The following is an 18,117-nucleotide window of genomic DNA, read 5'->3' as shown; positions in this document are numbered from 1 at the left end:
GACTCAACAGCAGGGAACCTGCACCTCCAAACCACCGGAAGGAAAGAGAGCGAAGGCCTCTCCTCCTTTCTTCTTATAGTCTGGCTTACGTAAAAGTCGTAGGGAATACTGGGTGAATCTGGACCCTTCCTTGGTTACAAACTGGTCACCAAGGAAGGCCTAGCCCAAACCACCACACCAATACATCTGTTGGTAGCAATATTTGTAGAAAGCAGCAAAATAAAGATTCTTTAGATCCTTTTACATGTTGCTTATTGATAAATTTCTTTTGTTCCTTGTGAGTTATATTCCAACTAGATTCTTGAGGGAGAGGAACAAGCAGTGGTAAATTCCTTTCAGAGCTACACTAGTGTACAAACTTCCATACTGGAACTTCCTTCCTCTTTAACACTACTCCCTTTCTGCCATTATGATGAAGATCATCCTTTTATTAGTAGCTGGGTTAACATATATTTCAGGGAAAATAATAATATATGTTCAATTAAAAAGCTTTTAATTTCAGTTGAGAATTCCTTTTTTGACATGTCACAAAATTTTGGAAAAGTGGGAGAAAACACAGCAGGTTTAAACTCCAGAAGAAACACAACAGGTTTAAACTCCAGAAGACTAGATGACTTTTGTTGAATTGCATGGCATATCATTTGTTTCCATATTCATAAAAGAAAAGGACTAGAATGTTTTAATTTTCATTTTTGTTGGAAGGCAGGAGGAGGGAATCGACCTTATTGGCATTGATTCTGCATCAAATTAGAATATCAAGTTGTAAAAGCTGATAAAAGGAAAACAAGTCCAAAACACAGGAAGAATGCATTTTGGAAGCATTTCAGATATATGTGTTTTTGTCCCCAGGCGTCAGTTTTCTTTGAGTTTTCTATGAGAAAATGTGAGACTGTTTTGCACTTTATAGGAGAATCTGGTGATTTCCCCCAGTAAAATGATTGTTTCTTCTCAAGAATATTCACAATTCTGCCAAGCTTGAGTTATAATATTGCTTTCTAAAAGCAGTAGGTTGCAGTAGTAGGATGTAATACCAATTTAAGAATCACAGAATCATTTAGGTTGGAAAAGACCTCTGGGATCAAGTCCAACTTTTGACTGATCACTACCTTGTCCACTAGACCATGGGACTAAGTGCCACATCCAGTTGTTTCTTGAACACCTCCAGGGATGGTGATTCCACCACTTCCCTGGGGAGTCCATTCCAATGCTTAACCACCCTTTCTGTGAAGAAATTCCTCCTGATGTCCAACCAGAATCTTCCCTGGTGAAGCTTGAGGCTAATATGCTCTTGTCCTGTCCCTAGTTGCCTGGGAGAAGAGGCTGATCCCCACCTTGCTACAAACTCTTTTCAGGTAGTTGTAGAGAGTGATAAGGTCAACACTCAACCTCATTTATCCCAGGCTAAACAACCCCAGCTTCCTCAGCTCCTTCTCATAGGATGTACTCTCTAGACCCTTCACCAGCTTTGTTGCCCTTCTCTGGACACACTCCAGCACCTCAATGTCCTTCTTGCAGTGAGTGGCCCAAAACCGAACACAGTATTTGATGTCTCTGTGATCTCAGACCTAGGGGGAAGGTTAAAATAGCTTGGGAAGAAATGCAGAATTTATGGGCCACAAGGACATCTTGGCAGAACTGCCAAGATAAGGAAGATAAGGAAGAAACTAATAAAACCAACTCAGCAATTGAAATCAGCTCCAAGTGGATAAAAGGTAATTCTGGTAGGGGGAATCTGTGACCCAAAGACCACAGACCCAAGAAATCCACCTACTCAAAAGAAAAGAAAAACTGAGCATGCAGACTAATTAGCATGAGAAGCGAATCATTAACCAACAGAAGACAGAATACTAGTTAATAAGAGAACTGTGTAACTTGTAGCCAATGAACACTAATTCCTTTGTTTGCTAAAATATATGGCCTTCTTTGCTGCAAAAACATACTGCTAACTCAGGGTCAATTTATGCACCAGTTCTGCAAAAATACTTTCTAGACACTTGTATTCCAGACCGCACGCTGTTGGCTCATGTTCAGCCAGCTGTCAACCAGCACCCCCAGGTCCTTTTCCACTGGGCTACTTTCCAGCCACTCTTCCCAAAACCTGTAGCGTTGCATGGGGTTGTTGTGGCCCAAGTGTAGGACCCGGCACTTGGCCTTGTTGAACCTCATACCGGTGCTCTCGGCCCATCAATCCAGCCTGTCCAGATCCCTCTGCAGAGCCTTCCTACCCTCCAGCAGATCAACACTCCCAACCAACTTGTTGTCCATGAATTTCCTGAGGGTGTACTCGATCCCCTCATCCAGAGCATCAATAAAGATATTAAACAGGACTGGGCCCAACACCGAGCCCCGGGGAACACTACTAGTGACCAGCTGCTAACTGGATGTGGCACCATTCACCATCACTCTCTGGGCCCAGCTATCCAGCCAGTTTCTAACCAAGTGAAGAGTGTACATGTCCAAGCTGTGGGCTGCCAGTTTTTCCAGGAGTATGCCATGGGAGACGGTATCAAAGGCTTTGCTGAAGTCCAGGTAGACAACATCCACAGCCTTTCCCTCATCCACTAGGTGGGTCACCTGGTCATAAAAGGATATCAGGTTGGTCAGGCAGGACCTGCCTTTCCTAAAACCATGCTGGCTGGGCTTGACTTGATCCCCTGGTTGTCCTGTACGTGCCACGTGATCACACTCAAGATAATCTGCTGCATAACCTTCCCCAGCACCAAGGTCAGGCTGACAGACCTGTAGTTCCCCGGATCCTCCTTCCAGCCCTTCTTGTGGATGGGCATCACATTGACCATCCTCCAGTCATCTCAGATCTCCTCTGTTATCCAGGACTGACGATAAATGATGGAGAGTTGCTTGGCAAGCTCTTCAGCCAGCTCCCTCAGTACCCTGAGGTACTCCTACCCCTTTCTCCCAATACTCCATGTGTGTCTATATGAATAAGGATTTCCACACCAATTACTTCATTTTGTTGACTCAGCACGCAAGAATCTGGAATTCATGCTAAGTGAAATCATCAGGAAACTCAAGACTAGGATTTCTTCATGTGTGGCTGTCATAGGTTTACTTGTTCTAAAAAAAACCAAGCAGGAATTTTTCTTTCCCCTGCCTCACTGTAAAAGAAAGATGTTGAATGGGGGAGGGTGGTTTTCCTTGGATGATTGATCTGCACAAAAGAACTAGCTATCAGGCCTGCATTCCAAGCTGATGGCCCTCCTAAAAAACTGTGGGGAGGGGTGATGAGTTTTGTTTTCTTCTCAGAAACAGGACACTTCACTTTTGCCTTAACTCAGGCAAGGTGTGTGTTTAAGGGGTCAGAGGTTCACTCTGTTTTCAACCTGATCATCTGGCTGTTTTCTGGCCCCAGCTTGTCTCCGGTTTTTCCTGCGCCCTGTTCTGCCCCCAGACCGGACCTGCTTGGACTTCATTGGAGGGATTTGACCCGTCTGCAGAGGAACTTTTAGGGGAGGAGGTTGCCCTCTCCCTCCTCCGCTCCCTTGTTGGCAGCGGCATGTGTTCATTGATGAAAAGGGGGAATTCCCGGCCACAGCCAGCCGCGGACAGTGTGAGTTTCGTGGGAGGAGCCTTTTTTCCCCTTTTCCCCTTCTTGGTGTGTGTGGGGGGAAGATCTCCATTTTCGGCTTCTCCCGTGCACCGGGGCCCCCACGCAGCGACCATCAGAGTCCAACAGCAACCCCTGCTGAACACCACAGAGCAACTGCAGGCTCTGCTCCTCCAGTGATCCAACAGCGCCCCCTGCTGACTGCGATTAGAATTGCGCCAAAAAGCAAAAAACTGTTTCCCTTTTTGAAGGGGATTTTTGCGTACAGGATTATTGTTTGATTGTTCTTGTGTTCTTTTGTTGTTCTGCCAATACACATATATCCTTAATAAAGGGCTGTTATTTTTTCCTTTCTCCATACTTCCTCAATTGGAGCCTCTTAATTTCAGATTTACAATTGCTTAGAGGGAGGAGTTTGGTCTTCCTCATAACTCATCCTCCTTAGCAAAACACTTCAGTCTCATTAAACTGAGACAGTGGTCTCATGGCATTAAAAAAAGAGAGCCATTGTTTGTCAAATCACAGAATATTCTGAGTTGGAGGGGGCCCGCAAGGATCATCGAGTCCAACTCTTAAGTGAATGGCCCATATGGGGATCAAACCCACAACCTTGGTGTTATTAGCACCATACTCTAACCCATTGAGCTAATCTCAGGGTATACAATGAACCTGTTTAATCTCACAACACCAAAATGCAACATTTTGCAACTTATCTCTTAAAATATGTAGTATTTAATATACGTACATGCCATAGGTTTGAAAAGAGATGTTGGAATTATTTCCCAATGCCCCCCCATCTGTTTCTTCTGGGATGGGGGGGGTGAAATGGCGCGAAGCCACACGCGTTGGGCAGTGCAGGAGCAGGAGGAGGGGGAGCGCTCTTGTGAAACGCGGTTGATGTGGGGACAGCTGGGGGAGAGTCCTTTGTTCGGGGACTTTTGGGTTTGGCCTGCGGACCCGACAGAGCGGGAAGCCCGGTTTCAGCTGCCTCCTTTTCTTTTCCTGAGAGGAAGTTTTTTCCCCCATGGGACACCTCGCGGAGGACGACTGAGAGAGAGAGACCAAAGCATCTCAGAGCGAGGTATTGAGTATTCAGGACTGCCTGTGGGAGAAAGGACTTCTTCATCGCTGACTTTGAAGTCATCGGCTGCTGACTGCTGCAGGCACACATGGCTGCGAGCAGCTGTTGAACTGCTGGGACAGTCCTGCCTTTCCCCCTTCTTTCCCCCTCCCCCGCCCCAGGTTGCCGCAGGTTTCTTTTCCCCCACCTGGGGAATTGGGACTTTGTTTTGTTCTTCTGAAAGTTTTTGATTGCCCCATTTGCTGTTTATTCAGATTTTGTTAATAAAAAACTGGTTTTTTCCTTTTCCACATTTCCACCTGAAGTTTCTTAATTTCTAAGTTGTAATCTTTTTAAACTAAGACATTCATTAGCTCCCAAATTGTGGGGCTCGAAGAGAGGAAAGGTGGAAAAGGAATAACTGCCCTTGTGTGATTTACATGTGTGTTGAACCTGTAGGCACCATGATGCTTTGGGTTGTTGCTTTCCTCTGGCACATAACCATGCCAAGATATCTGTCCCATCTGTCAATGTGTTTCAGCTCAGATATTAAGACCCTCATTGCGGTAAGTACCTTCAAGTTTGTGCATTGGGTTTATGACATGGAAAATTCAGCGCCTGTGATTTTCATCTGGGATATGTCCTCAAGGATGCACTACTGCTCTAGCCTAAGCTGCTTCCTCTGGGGATTTAAGGATAATGGCACCCATCCCTATGGAGAAATGCAGTGGGGTATATTTGCCCAACCCTTGATCCATTTTCCCTTTGAATCCAATTCAATTGCCTTTGGGAAGTTTAAATTCTCCTTAGATGTCAGAGATGTTTTACTTTTTGGGCTTTTTGTGCTAGTTTGTGCCATTATAGCATACGTAATATACGAAGCCAAGGCCAAGAATTATCAAGAACGTGTCCAGAAGCCTGCCCCAGGGGTGGAAAACCTTGAGTGGCATGGGTTATGGGAGGATATGGGTAAATTCCTAGAAAGTTGTTTGGCTTCTAGAGCATGGAAGCTCACCCTCGAACAACTCCTAAACCCTACAAAAATAAAGAAAGCCGTGAGGGAGAGAGGTCGTGATAGACCCATGGAGAGGCAGTTGGCAGCTGCATGTGGGGCTTTGGCCATTGCCTACCGGAAGCTGCTTGGAATGGTGCAGCACTTCCAGGGAAAAGATGAAAACAAGATGCCTGATAGCATGGTGACTCAGGATAGGGCCAAATCAAAGGGACAGACCAAGCCAATGGAGGTTGCCCCTATCCAAAAGAGGAAATGTAAGAACAAATCAGTTCACCCAGTTGACGATGACAGGGAGGCAGCATCCTCACAGGTGGCTGGCCCAGAGCCAGAAATCATCACTGAGTCCTTATCGTATAACAACCTCCAGAGCTTACTGACAGATGTTATTCATTGCTCGAATGAGCCCATTCTGGCCTGGATGATCCGAGTTTGGGACTCTACGGGTGATGCCATAAACCTTGATGGTGGTGAAGCGAGGTTCTTGAGGTCTATTGCCCAGGATGTGGGTATCGAGGGAGTGTTTGTGAGAGAATCAAAGCCCCCATCTCTCTGAGCATGACTTCTGGACGGTGTGAGGGAGAGGTTCATTTACAGAGATCACTTGCAGGCAGACCATTATACAAAGGGCTGGAAGACCATAGAGGAAGGGATCCTACGCCTGAGGGAAATGGAACTGTTGGAGGTACTGTTTGGAAGGGATGGGCAACCCACCAACGATCCTGACAGGGTTAAGTGTACACCACAGATGTGGTGGAGCCTCATATGTATGGGGTCACCCATATACGTCAGTTACCTGACATCATTGCAGGCTGGGGAGAAGCGAGAGCCAGTGATGTCTATAATAAATAAACTTCAGTTGTATGACAGTATGATCGAAGGCCCACTACAGGCCCGCATCTCCACTGTAGAGACATTGATTAAGGACCTCAAGACACTAACTACAGAGGTGAAAGATAAACAGGAGAGACTGAGAGGATTGAGGGAAACAGCTTCCATATGGCACCAGTGAGAACCAGATGTCCTCCAGCTAGAGAGAGCGGACAGACCTCACTGAGTTGTGGTATTTCCTAGCTGACCACGGAGAAGACATGAGATGGTGGGACAGGAAACTGTCCCGTGCCCTAGCAGCCTGAGTACAAGAGTTGAAAGAGAGAGAAAAAGGGAAGTCCATGAAAGTAAGTGCAGTACTGGTATCCTATGGGCAGGGATCTGACCCACTAGAAGGTACCTCCCGTCGGCATTCACAGGAAAAAAAACTGTGATTGACAGAATGAAGACCAGTGTTAGAGGGGCCCTGCCTCTAGCCAGATGGGACAACCGTGTCTATGGACTGTGTGGATCCGATGGCCTGGCACGTCAGACCCACAAGAATACCAGGCTTTGGTTGACACTGGCGCTCAATGTCGGAGGACAGAAACTGTGTGAACAGTTTCCATTGCATTTCTGCGACCTCTGCCTTGGCATGACTGGGTGCAGACAGCAATAAATACTGCGCCACTAATATGGCTGCAGGTCCTGTGCCAAGGTGAAGGAGGAGTTATGCTGGCAGGAAAACAAGTTTTATGGACACCTGGTGTGGTCCAATTAGTAATGTACAGCTAAGTGTGTTTACCTTACGTATCCAATGTAACCTGAAAAAGAATCACATGTTTCTGCATCACAAGCAGCATATAAGCTGCCTTTCCTCTAATAAAGCGGACATTTTTGCCAATCATATTGATTTGTGTGCAATTCTGTCTGATCCCCTCCGCCGAAATCTGGCGCCCGTTTAACAGGGAGTACTGCTTCGCCGAGTTCTGCAGGGACGTAAGGTGACTGACAGGAGCTGAGGGACGCGGTCGTGGCGGCAGCGCTGTCCCCGGTGCTGCGATAAAGGCCGTGCGCACGGCACTGAGGAATCTCGCCTTGGCCAGGTGAGTCGACCGAGGGAGGAGGCATGGGGCCCGCGGCATCCAAGGAGGATGAGGCCATGGAAACGCTCCTCCACTACATGATCTCTCTACGAGAGCCTAAGTATGATGAAAAAGCCCTTAAAGGGCTGCTGGACTGGGCGAGAGCGAAGAATTTGATCCCTACCGCTCAAGCCGCCTTTGAGGTGTCCACGTGGGACGCTATAAAGGACCACTTGTGGGAAGAACTGTCTAAGGGGTCGAAAGATGCGAAGAAATATCCTACGCTTTGGCGTCTGGTGGTTGACTCGTTAGAAAGAGAGCACGCTTTACGCCGGGCCTCTACGGCTGCGGAGGCGGCTGCACAGGCAGCTTCCCGGGGTGGCGGAGAGACTGTGGTGCAACCGTGCGCGGAGCGATTCGTTTTTGAGGAGGCTTCGGCTCCGGTGCGACCGAAGAAGGTTTTGAAAGCCGCGGGTTTGTCTCGGTTCAGCAGCGGGCCAGCGCTGGCGCACAAGGCTGTGGCTGCGGAGGATAGGGCTGGCGCCGTGCCATCGGCGCCGCCCTCTACTGCACCTGCGCAGCCGGCTCTGCCATCTCTTCCTGCGTCTGCACAGTCAGCGGCGCCACTCCCCACTGCACCTGCTCCGGGTGCTGTGTCGGGGCCTGTTACCGCGCAGGCACCGCCCAGGGCGGCAGTGTTAGGAGCCTCCGCGTCACCAGGGGGCGCTACGGCGCTGCTGCCTGGAACTGCCGTGTCGCCTGCGCCTCCGTCATCAGGACCCGTCGCGTCCGAACCCGGAAGTACGCCGGCGGAGATCGTTGCTATGGCGACCGGAGCTTTTCCGAAAGGAGCTTTTCCGACGGGGGCTGCCGCTCTGCCGGCGGGACCTGCCGCTGTTTCGACGGAGGCAGGAGCTGCCGCGGGAGGCGCCACTACCCTTGCCCCGCTGCTCTTGCGGCAGATGAGAGCACTGCTGGTTCATGACAACGCGGGACCGGTATCCCCTCCGCTTCCGGCCCCGGGTCCGGTTTCTGATGCTGGGAGTTCGGAGAGTGACGGCGACGGGCTTGCTGCTTTTGCTACGAAGGACCAGATGGCTTCTTTGTTGCGTTGCCTTGACGAGATCAAGTCTACGCTGGCGGAGCGGCAGCTCGCTCCATGGCATCCGGAGATATGCAGTGTTCCAGCTTCATCTACGGTGCTGACCTCGCCTCCTCCGGATCCCCTTCCCGGGATGCCCGGAGTTAGACCTTCTGATGTGGGGCTTCCAACCTTGCCAGGTGGAGGGGGGGGAGGGGAGGGGGTGCGTGGTAATCCAGCACGAAACTGGAAAAACATCATACGGGATGCTGTTTCTGATGGGGATTATGGGCTCTTAGGAGTTAGTGCTTTCCCTGCAATAGTGGATGGTGCAGGGCATAAATCCTGGGAAGCTTTAGATTGGAAACTCATAAAAGAGGCTAAGGTAGCCGTTTCCCAATATGGTTTAAAGAGTAGTTATACACAATCGATAATGCAACATCTTTTTACTGCAAGTCTGTTAACACCGTTCGATACACGAATGATAGTGACCACACTGCTGACTCCTTCGCAGCAGCTACAATTTTTTAATAAATGGGATGCTAGCTGCGCAGCAGAGGCAGCACAGCCCAGGCAGCAAGGTCACCCTCTCTATGGCATTACAGCTGACATGCTCACGGGTGTTGGTCAGTACAACACATCGGACATACAAGCGCAATTTCCAGATGAGGCACTGAAAACCAGTCAAGACCTGGTCTACAGGTCCTTGCTTGCAGTGCATGATGCGAGGTCAGGGCCCCCATGTACTATGATCAAACAGGGGCCCCATGAGCCGTATAATCTGTTTATAGATCGTTTGTTTCAGTCGGTAAATACAGATCCAGATATGGATCAGGCTATGAAGGCAAGATTTCTGGATGTGTTGGCCTATGATAACGCCAATGAGAAAACCAAACAGATTTTAAGCACGCTGCCTAGGGGTGCGGGCACAGCTCAACTCCTGGAGGCTGTATCAAGAATGAGCAAACAGGAGGACGCGGCCTATCTAGCTACTGCAGTAGGTGCAGTAGTAAAGCCTCTTCTGTCTGGGAAAGGAAGGAGTGGTAAGAAACGCAGAGAAAAGAGGTGTTTTGCCTGTGGTCAGAGGGGCCATCTCAGCACCCAGTGTCGAGCATTTCCTTTGCCAGGGACTGCTCGCCCTGCTATTGTGGCAGGGGGGTCGAAATGGTGTAATAACTGTCGCGTGAGCAGTCATAACACACATGAGTGTAGACGGCAGGGAAACTCCAAACGGAGCGCGATGCACTCTCACGCGATGACAGCAAATCGGGGTGCTTGGACCGCTGCCGCGCAGCCACTGCAGGAAGCGCCGGAGTGGACCTGGCAACAGCAGTAGATACTCTGCTTGAGACTCAAGATGTGTACGTGATTGAGTCCACGATGCAAGGACCTTTAGGTAGAGGATTAAGTGCTCATTTGGTAGGACGATCATCTTTGTCTCGCCAGGGAATTTTTGTGGTGCCAGCGGTCATAGATGCAGATTCTACGGCTGTAATCAAAATCATGGTATACACCCTAACACCACCAGTTTTTATTCCTGCTAACAGTAAAATAGCTCAGCTAGTGCCTTTTAGGGCAGAAGTGCCCACTGCAGAACCATTGACACGAGGGGATGGGGGTTTTGGCTCGACAGGCCCCCCTAAGGTGATGTTAGCAGTAGACATAAAGCAGGGAAAACCCGAGGAAGACGTAGTTATACGGCATCCTAATGGTCAATCCAGCACTATGACTATGCTTCTTGATACCGGGGCTGATATTTCCATTATTCCCACACATAAATGGCCTCGAGCATGGCCTGTGGAAGTGGCACCTACAGGAGTTAAGGGAGTAGGCGGTGTACAGCAGACATGGATCAGCAGGGATGTGATAACTTTCCAGTTTTCTGATGGGGCAATAGTGGGAACGCGTCCTTATGTGTTATCTTTACCAATTGACCTGATAGGTCGAGATCTGTTGGGGCAGATGGGAGCACGCCTGATTACGTCTCCTTTTCAGGAGCGGCCACTGACAGGCAGCCGACCTTAAAATTGCAGTGGAAAACAGAAACACCAGTATGGATAGATCAGTGGCCGCTGAAAAAGGAGAGGCTGCAAATAGTTCGGCAATTAGTTCAAGAGCAATTGGATGCAGGACATATTGTTCCATCTACAAGTCCATGGAACACTCCCATATTTGCCATCCCAAAGAAATCAGGAAAGTGGAGGTTATTACATGATCTGCGAGCTGTCAATGCGGTCATGGAAGATATGGGACCCTTACAGGCTGGTCTGCCTTCTCCTATGATGATCCCCCATGACTGGGCCATGCTGGTGATAGATTTAAAGGACTGTTTTTTCACGATCCTTTTGCATCCAGATGATGCTGTCAGGTTTGCCTTCACAGTGCCTTCCATTAACAAAGCAGAACCAGCACAGCGTTTTCATTGGGTAACTCTTCCCCAGGGGATGAAAAATTCACCTACTATGTGTCAAATTTATGTTGCGTGGGCCTTGCAGTCATTTCGAACCCAACATCCTGACTTATTAGTATATCATTACATAGATGATATTCTGATAGCGGGAAAACATTTGGATGTGCCTGCGCTGTTGCAGCAATTAGAACAAGAGTTGAGTCGTCGAGGTCTCAAAATTGCCCCTGAAAAGATTCAGAAGCAGGAGCCATGGCAATACCTGGGATGGACCATCACGAATGGTATAGTGAGGCCACAGAAATTAGTTATTAACACTGCCATAAAAACTTTGACTGATGTGCAGAAGATGATGGGTGACATACAGTGGGTCAGACCTGTGTGTGGAATAACCAATGATGATCTAGCTCCCCTGATGCCTTTATTAAGATCAGTTGCTCAGGCAGGACTTCCAAGAGAATTGTCAGAAGACCAAAAGGCAGCTATAGTCAATATCTCAGGAAAAATAGCTGCAGGATATGCCTGTAGAATAATAGAAGACCAGCCAGTGCAGTACCTCCTTGTAAATTCTGGAGAAAGCAGGAAGCATCCATTGGGCATCATCTGTCAAATCACAACCAGTATGCGAATTTTAGAATGGGTATTTTTACCATATCAACCCAAAAAGACAATTCTGACACGACCTGAATTGTTTGCACAACTTGTCATAAAAGGGCGACGGAGAGTTTGTGAATTAATTGGTAGGGATCCATCTGTAATATTTGTGCCAGTCGCCCAGAACTATTTGGAGTGGTTGCTTGAGAAATCAGAGCCATTCCAGATAGCCATGGCAGACTTTGAAGGTCTGGTCACCAATCATTATCCGTCGGACAAATTGCTACCCTTGCTGCAACATCAGACAATTGAACAGCTTGTGTTGCGTTCAGATGACCCAGTTGCTGGGATTACTGTCTTTACAGACGCCGGTAGAAAATCTCGGCGTGCAGCAATTACTTGGCAGGAGGGAGCAGAATGGAAACATAAAATACTTCCGGGTGTTTCAGGAGACACATTGCAAACCCTTGAATTGAGGGGTGTGGTGTGGGCCTTGAACTTCTGGAAGGAAGAACCCGTTAATGTGGTTTCAGATTCACTTTATGTAGTGGGTACAGTGCAACGAATTGAGCGAGCAATGATCAAAACCCTGAAAAATAAAATCTTAGCAGCGCTTATGACACAGTTGCTGCATTTGCTAGATCAGCGGACACAGCCCTACTTCATCACTCACATAAGAAGCCATCAGAAGCTAGAGGGTGGTCTAACAATTGGGAATAACAGAGCAGATACATTAGTGGCACCTGCATGGACTGGTCCCGCAGTAAATAAGTTTCAGCAAGCAGTCCTGTCTCATGACTTTTTTCATCAGTCTGCCGATGTATTGGTTAGACAGTTTGGACTCACTTCATCAGACGCACGGGGAATTGTACAGGCCTGTTCAGCCTGTCATAAGAACGGGCTGGGCATTGGCTTAGGAGTCAATCCTCGGGGGCTGCAAGCATTGCAGCTTTGGCAAATGGATGTTACTCATGTTGCGGAGTTTGGGAGGTTAAAATATGTGCATGTATGCATTGATACCTTTTCTCATGCCATGTGGGCCTCTGCTCAGGCTGGAGAAGGTACCAGGTATGTCATTCGACATATGTATGCATGCATAGCAGCCCTAGGGGTCCCCACAGAGATTAAGACCGATAATGGACCTGGTTATACCTCACAACGTTTCCGCAGATTCTGTGTGAATTGGGGCATTTCTCATGTTACTGGTATTGCTAATTCTCCTACAGGTCAAGCTATTATTGAACGGGCTCATGGAGTTTTGAAGTCACTTCTGCACAAACAGAAAGGGGGAGAAGAACTAGCCAGTCCACATGACCGGCTTGCAAAAGTGTTATATGTACTGAATTTTTTGCGGTTGACGGGTACTAGGACAGACCCTCCCATTGTTATCCATAACACTTCCTTGCAGTCGGGTTTGGTAAGTCAACAGGTAGTAGTTAAGGTACAATATAAGGATCCACAAACGGGAGAATGGAAAGGACCTGCAGAAGTGAAGATGACTGGAAGAGGCTATGCTTGCATCTTAACAGACACAGGTGTTCGATGGATACCAGCTCGATGGATTAAGCCCTGGAAAAGTGCTGATTCTTCAGATCAGACTTAGCATTGTTGTTGGTATTGTTAGCACTGTTAGAAGGTGTTGTATATAGCAGTTTTGTCAGCATCATTAAGAGCACATCTTAGTCTTATTAAAGCACAATTTTAGTATACTTTAACACACATTTCTAGATAGCAGAGGTTTTAGACTATTTACTACATGTTAGTAAACACAATGACACGGAACTCAGGAGTATGTTTGTGTGAAAGTGTGTTGACAGTGGCCACTGTGAAAGCTTGTATGCGTGTGTGTGCGTGACTGCATGATGATTACTGTGTTGATAATAAATACACACACACTTGACATACACAAATACTGTTACATTAAAACAGAAGACACTTTTAGACAATGTTTGGAGAAGCACTCTTAGGCACACTTTGAGAGCACATATCTTAGGGTCAATAGGTTGTTGAGTTTATTGGTGATGGTGGTGTTATTGTATGTTTGCATTTATTGGACTGTTATGGATGCAATAAGGAATATTACAGAAATGCAATTTAAACTGTTCAAACTTCAACGGGGGATTTGTCGGAGGACAGAAACTGTGTGAACAGTTTCCATTGCATTTCTGCGACCTCTGCCTTGGCATGGCTGGGTGCAGACAGCAATAAATACTGCGCCACTAATATGGCTGCAGGTCCTGTGCCAAGGTGAAGGAGGAGTTATGCTGGCAGGAAAACAAGTTTTATGGACACCTGGTGTGGTCCAATTAGTAATGTACAGCTAAGTGTGTTTACCTTACGTATCCAATGTAACCTGAAAAAGAATCACATGTTTCTGCATCACAAGCAGCATATAAGCTGCCTTTCCTCTAATAAAGCGGACATTTTTGCCAATCATATTGATTTGTGTGCAATTCTGTCTGATCCCCTCCGCCGAAAGCTCAATGTACGTTAATGCCCTCAGGACATGTGGGACCAGAGACTATTTCCATTTCTGGGGTGACGGGAGGGTCTCAAGAGTTGACTGTGTTGGAATCTGAGGTGAGCTTGACCGGGAAGGACTGGTAGAAACACCCCATTGTGACTGGTCCAGATGCCCCATGTATCCTGGGCACTGACTATCTCAGGAACAGGTATTTCAAAGACCCCAAGGGATATAGATGGGTTTTTGGAATAGCTGCTGTGGAGACAGAGGCGGTTAAGCAGTTGAATTCGTTACCTGGCCTCTCAGAGAATCCTTCTGCTGTGGGATTTTTGAAGGTTGAGGAACAGCAAGTGCCAATTGCCACCACAATAGTGCATCGTTGGCAGTACCGGGCGAACTGAGATTCTGTGATCCCCATCCATAACATGAGAGGGCCAAGAGGTGATCAGCAAGACCCATTCACCCTTCAACAGCCCCATCTGGCCCATGCGTAAGTCTGATGGAGAATGAAGATTGACTGTGGACTATCGTGGCCTGAATGAAGCCACCCCGCCGCTGAGTGCCGCCGTGTCAGACATGTTGGAACTCCATTAGGAGCTGGACTCCAAGGCAGCAAGGTCGTACGCCACTATTGACATTGGAAATGCGTTCTTCTCCATCCCTTTAGCAGCAGAGTGTAGGCCACAGTTTGCTTTCACCTGGAGGGGCGTGCGGTACACCTGGAACCGATTGCCCCGGGGTGGAGACACAGTCCCACCATCTGCCAGGGACTGATCCAAGCTACACTAGAGAAGGGTGGTGTAGGGTGGAGCTCTCGAACACCTACAATACATTGACGACATCATCATATGGGGGGACACAGCAGTTCCACCTGAAGTTTCTTATTTTCTAAGTTGTAATCTTGTTAAACTAAGACAGTACAATACAGTTTTCCATTGTATATGGTGTTGTGAACTGATTACAAACAAGTCTTAAATTGCTGGTTTGGAGGTGGAAACTTTCAAGTATCAATGTGTTGCCTAAAGGAGAACGAGGGAAAATCTCCAGAGCAGTTTAACTGGAGATAAGAAAAGGGTTTAATTTGTGCCTAGGCATAAAGATTACAGGACGTGTGCCCCTTCCGTGCCTGAGATGTTACAATTTATTATACTGCCTGACCAATCTGAAGTTTGTCCATCCCGTAGCTTTTGCCCTGGTCCACCCCCAGCCCACCCCCTGGGAATTGGGTCTGGGGTCCTTTTCGGGACCACCTCTTCATCATCTTCATCTTCTTCAGAGCACAAAGGGTACACGGTCACCTAGTTCTTGACTGTGCTCTTGCGGTTCAGGCCAGGATTAGATATCCTCAAACAGAAGAGGCCTGCCTTGACAAAAGACTAAACATTTTCTACTGGAATTCAGGGGTAGGACTGATATGGGGAACATAGAATGGGGTGATGGGGTAGGGGAATGTGTAAACTACTGTGCTAAAGGGTGAGGGATATAATATAGCTACTTCTAAAATCTACTTCTACTATAATTACTTATAAAGCTTATAAAAGCTAGAAAAATAAAAAAACTAAAAGGGTCTTAAGGCATCAAATGCATGAATCAGATGGACCCTTCTATACACTTGTAATTTCTTTGATTTTTTTCTTTGAAGTGCAACATGTCATATATATTTAATACCAGTGGTTTTTAAATGAATAGAATAATAATATAAAGTGAGGCTGGAATTGTTATTCATAAAGAAATCACAAAAATGGAGAAAATTCTTCTTGAAGTGCTGCATTTAGGGAAAAGTATTTTATAAAAAGAAAATGCTATTGCTTAAAATATTACTTTGCTTTAAACTCCAACAATGGCTTCCCATTAAAGGTAAATAGATATATTATTTTTCAGTGCCTTTAAACGATATTCAGTTTATTTTCTTTAAGCATTTTTACTACATTTGCTTTTTATTTCAACACTGGTATAATTCCACAAAAAGATGCTTCCACTAGTTGAAAAAAAACATGTAGTCTATATACCTCTCTGACTGCCAGCTGTCTTTAGATTAGTGCAAGAACAATCTGATTTGGGGTTACCTTTTTTCTAAGACTTTGTTTCACTGTGAAAAGTACTGCATAATGCATCTTGTCTTGCTATGTTTGCTTACCGAAAATGCAAATTTGAAGCTTCTGAAATCACTTCACTGTGTCCTTATGGTCTAAAGTACTTCTACATCGTGCATGGTTAGACCTTCTCCCAGTCTTAGGCGGGACTGGGCAATCAGTTAAGTGACTGTCTGTTCATTTAATTTCTCACTATTCTTTTTTGTAAATAAACCTACAAAGATGCAAATTGGAATGTCTTTGGAATGTCTCTTTCAGAGGCCTCATCCAGCTATTTCCTTTAGTTCCTATGCAAATAAAACCAAATTGACCACACAATAGCAATGTAAAAAATAAAGCACCATAGGAGCAGTGCTGGCACTAAGAGCTGCCAGATAAGGAACTAAATAAAGGACAAATTATCCCTTAAATTAAACATTTCTATGATACAGATTAGTGAAGTAAAATACTCAGCATGAAGTATACAGAATGCATAAAATGCCTAGATTTGCCTCTTCCTCACCTTAAGGTTCTAGATTCAAAGTTATCTTGTTTTAACTGCAGCGGTTCAACATTGTATACGCTTTCACTAGCACATCTTAATATTTTCTAGTGTCTTGTTTGATGATGATAAGTCCTTCATGCTTCATCAATTTCCTTGGAAATTTTCCCTATAACTTTGTACATCTTACTGTTTGGAAAGATTATCTCTCAGAGACCATAGCTACTGCAGAAGGAGCAAGGAGAGCAATAAGAGACAGAGAGGTGTTGCAGAGATGAAAGGGCGTGATTATTATTGGGTACAAAGAGTGGTAGGCAAGAAGGAGGGCATAAAAGGGCTGCTGGTGCTGATAATTCTAGGGCCTTGGTTCACAGGCTAGCACAATTGAAAACACTGTTACAAGCAAGACTACTAATTAAGAAAACTAAATGAATTTTGCATCACTTCAAGCATCTTGTGGGTAAGGGATTTACAGGGACCTCAAGGGTCGTAAAATGTTAAATGCTTTCCTGAACCTGATGGGCCACTGATGTGTCTTACTAGGGCAGAAGATGACACCCTGGAAGTGACTTCCTGGTTTCCACAGCTCCCTGCAAATCAAGAGGCTACGCTCCCAAAAGTTCACAATGAGGATGACTCCCTGGTGAGACCATCAGCAACACTCCCAAGCCCCTTAGGGGCATTTGTAAACCCAGCTTTACCCCTGCCCTCAAATGTAGCAGGGGAGGTGAAGGCAGTCCAGCTTGTGGCTTCTCTAGAGTATGTGCAGCAGTGGAAATGGTTGATTTCCAGGTTTGGGGCTAGGTGAAGTGTAGAAGAATACAGTATTGTTAATTTATATCAGGCAACACTACATCAAACTTACAAAACATTTGTTCAGGCTTGTGCTGGTTTAAAGGTAAACCAGCAGGGGAAATGAATCCAACTCAAAAGAGAGATTATAAGTCAGAATAACAATTTAATAAAATAATACAATAAATACAATTATACAGACAAACAATTGGTTTTAACCCACAAAACCCAAATGTATAACCCAGCACCCTGGGGCATGAACAGAGTGGTGTTTGTTGGGCCCCCTGAGTCCAAAGTAAAAGGAGAGGGGAAAAACCTGTTGGTGAGAGTGCTGTTGCAGTCTGGTCAAGAGTGATGGTTGCAGTCTGGTTGAAAAGTGGTGGTTGCAGTCCAGTCGAGAGTGGTGGTCTCAGTCTGGTTGAGAGTGGTGGTCTCAGTCTGGTTGAGAGCGGTGGTCACAGTCCTTCTCTGGATCCCACGAGTGGTTAAAAAAGTCCCAAGACTCCAAGATTATATATATCCTCTGGTTCAGGCAGGAATGCCCAGTACCTCCCTCAAGGCAGGGAGTTCCACAATGGGTGTGAGGACAGGAGCATCCTCCTATCTCGCAGGCCTCTTAACACCCAGTTTATAGCCTGAGGAGTCAGGCGTGCTCTAGGCAGATGGTGTAAAT

The 18,117-nt window shown here is 46.5% G+C and overlaps 1 long non-coding RNA gene across 1 annotated transcript in view; it reads left to right on the top strand.

Annotated features, from left to right (window-relative positions):
- LOC135405132 (uncharacterized) overlaps positions 1-17,355 on the top strand; it is a 101,248-nt gene extending 83,893 nt beyond the window's left edge. Inside the window, exon 3 of the long non-coding RNA XR_010425751.1 lies at positions 17,196-17,355. This is a non-coding gene — a long non-coding RNA (uncharacterized LOC135405132). The remainder of the gene's footprint in view (positions 1-17,195) is intronic.
- Positions 17,356-18,117: the final 762 nt, after the last annotated feature.

Source organism: Pseudopipra pipra, chromosome W (assembly GCF_036250125.1).
Source record: "Pseudopipra pipra isolate bDixPip1 chromosome W, bDixPip1.hap1, whole genome shotgun sequence".
In the NCBI taxonomy this organism is placed as follows: domain Eukaryota; kingdom Metazoa; phylum Chordata; class Aves; order Passeriformes; family Pipridae; genus Pseudopipra; species Pseudopipra pipra.
The sequence above is the reverse complement of the archived record's forward strand: the minus strand, read 5'-3'. Positions and strand labels throughout refer to the sequence as shown.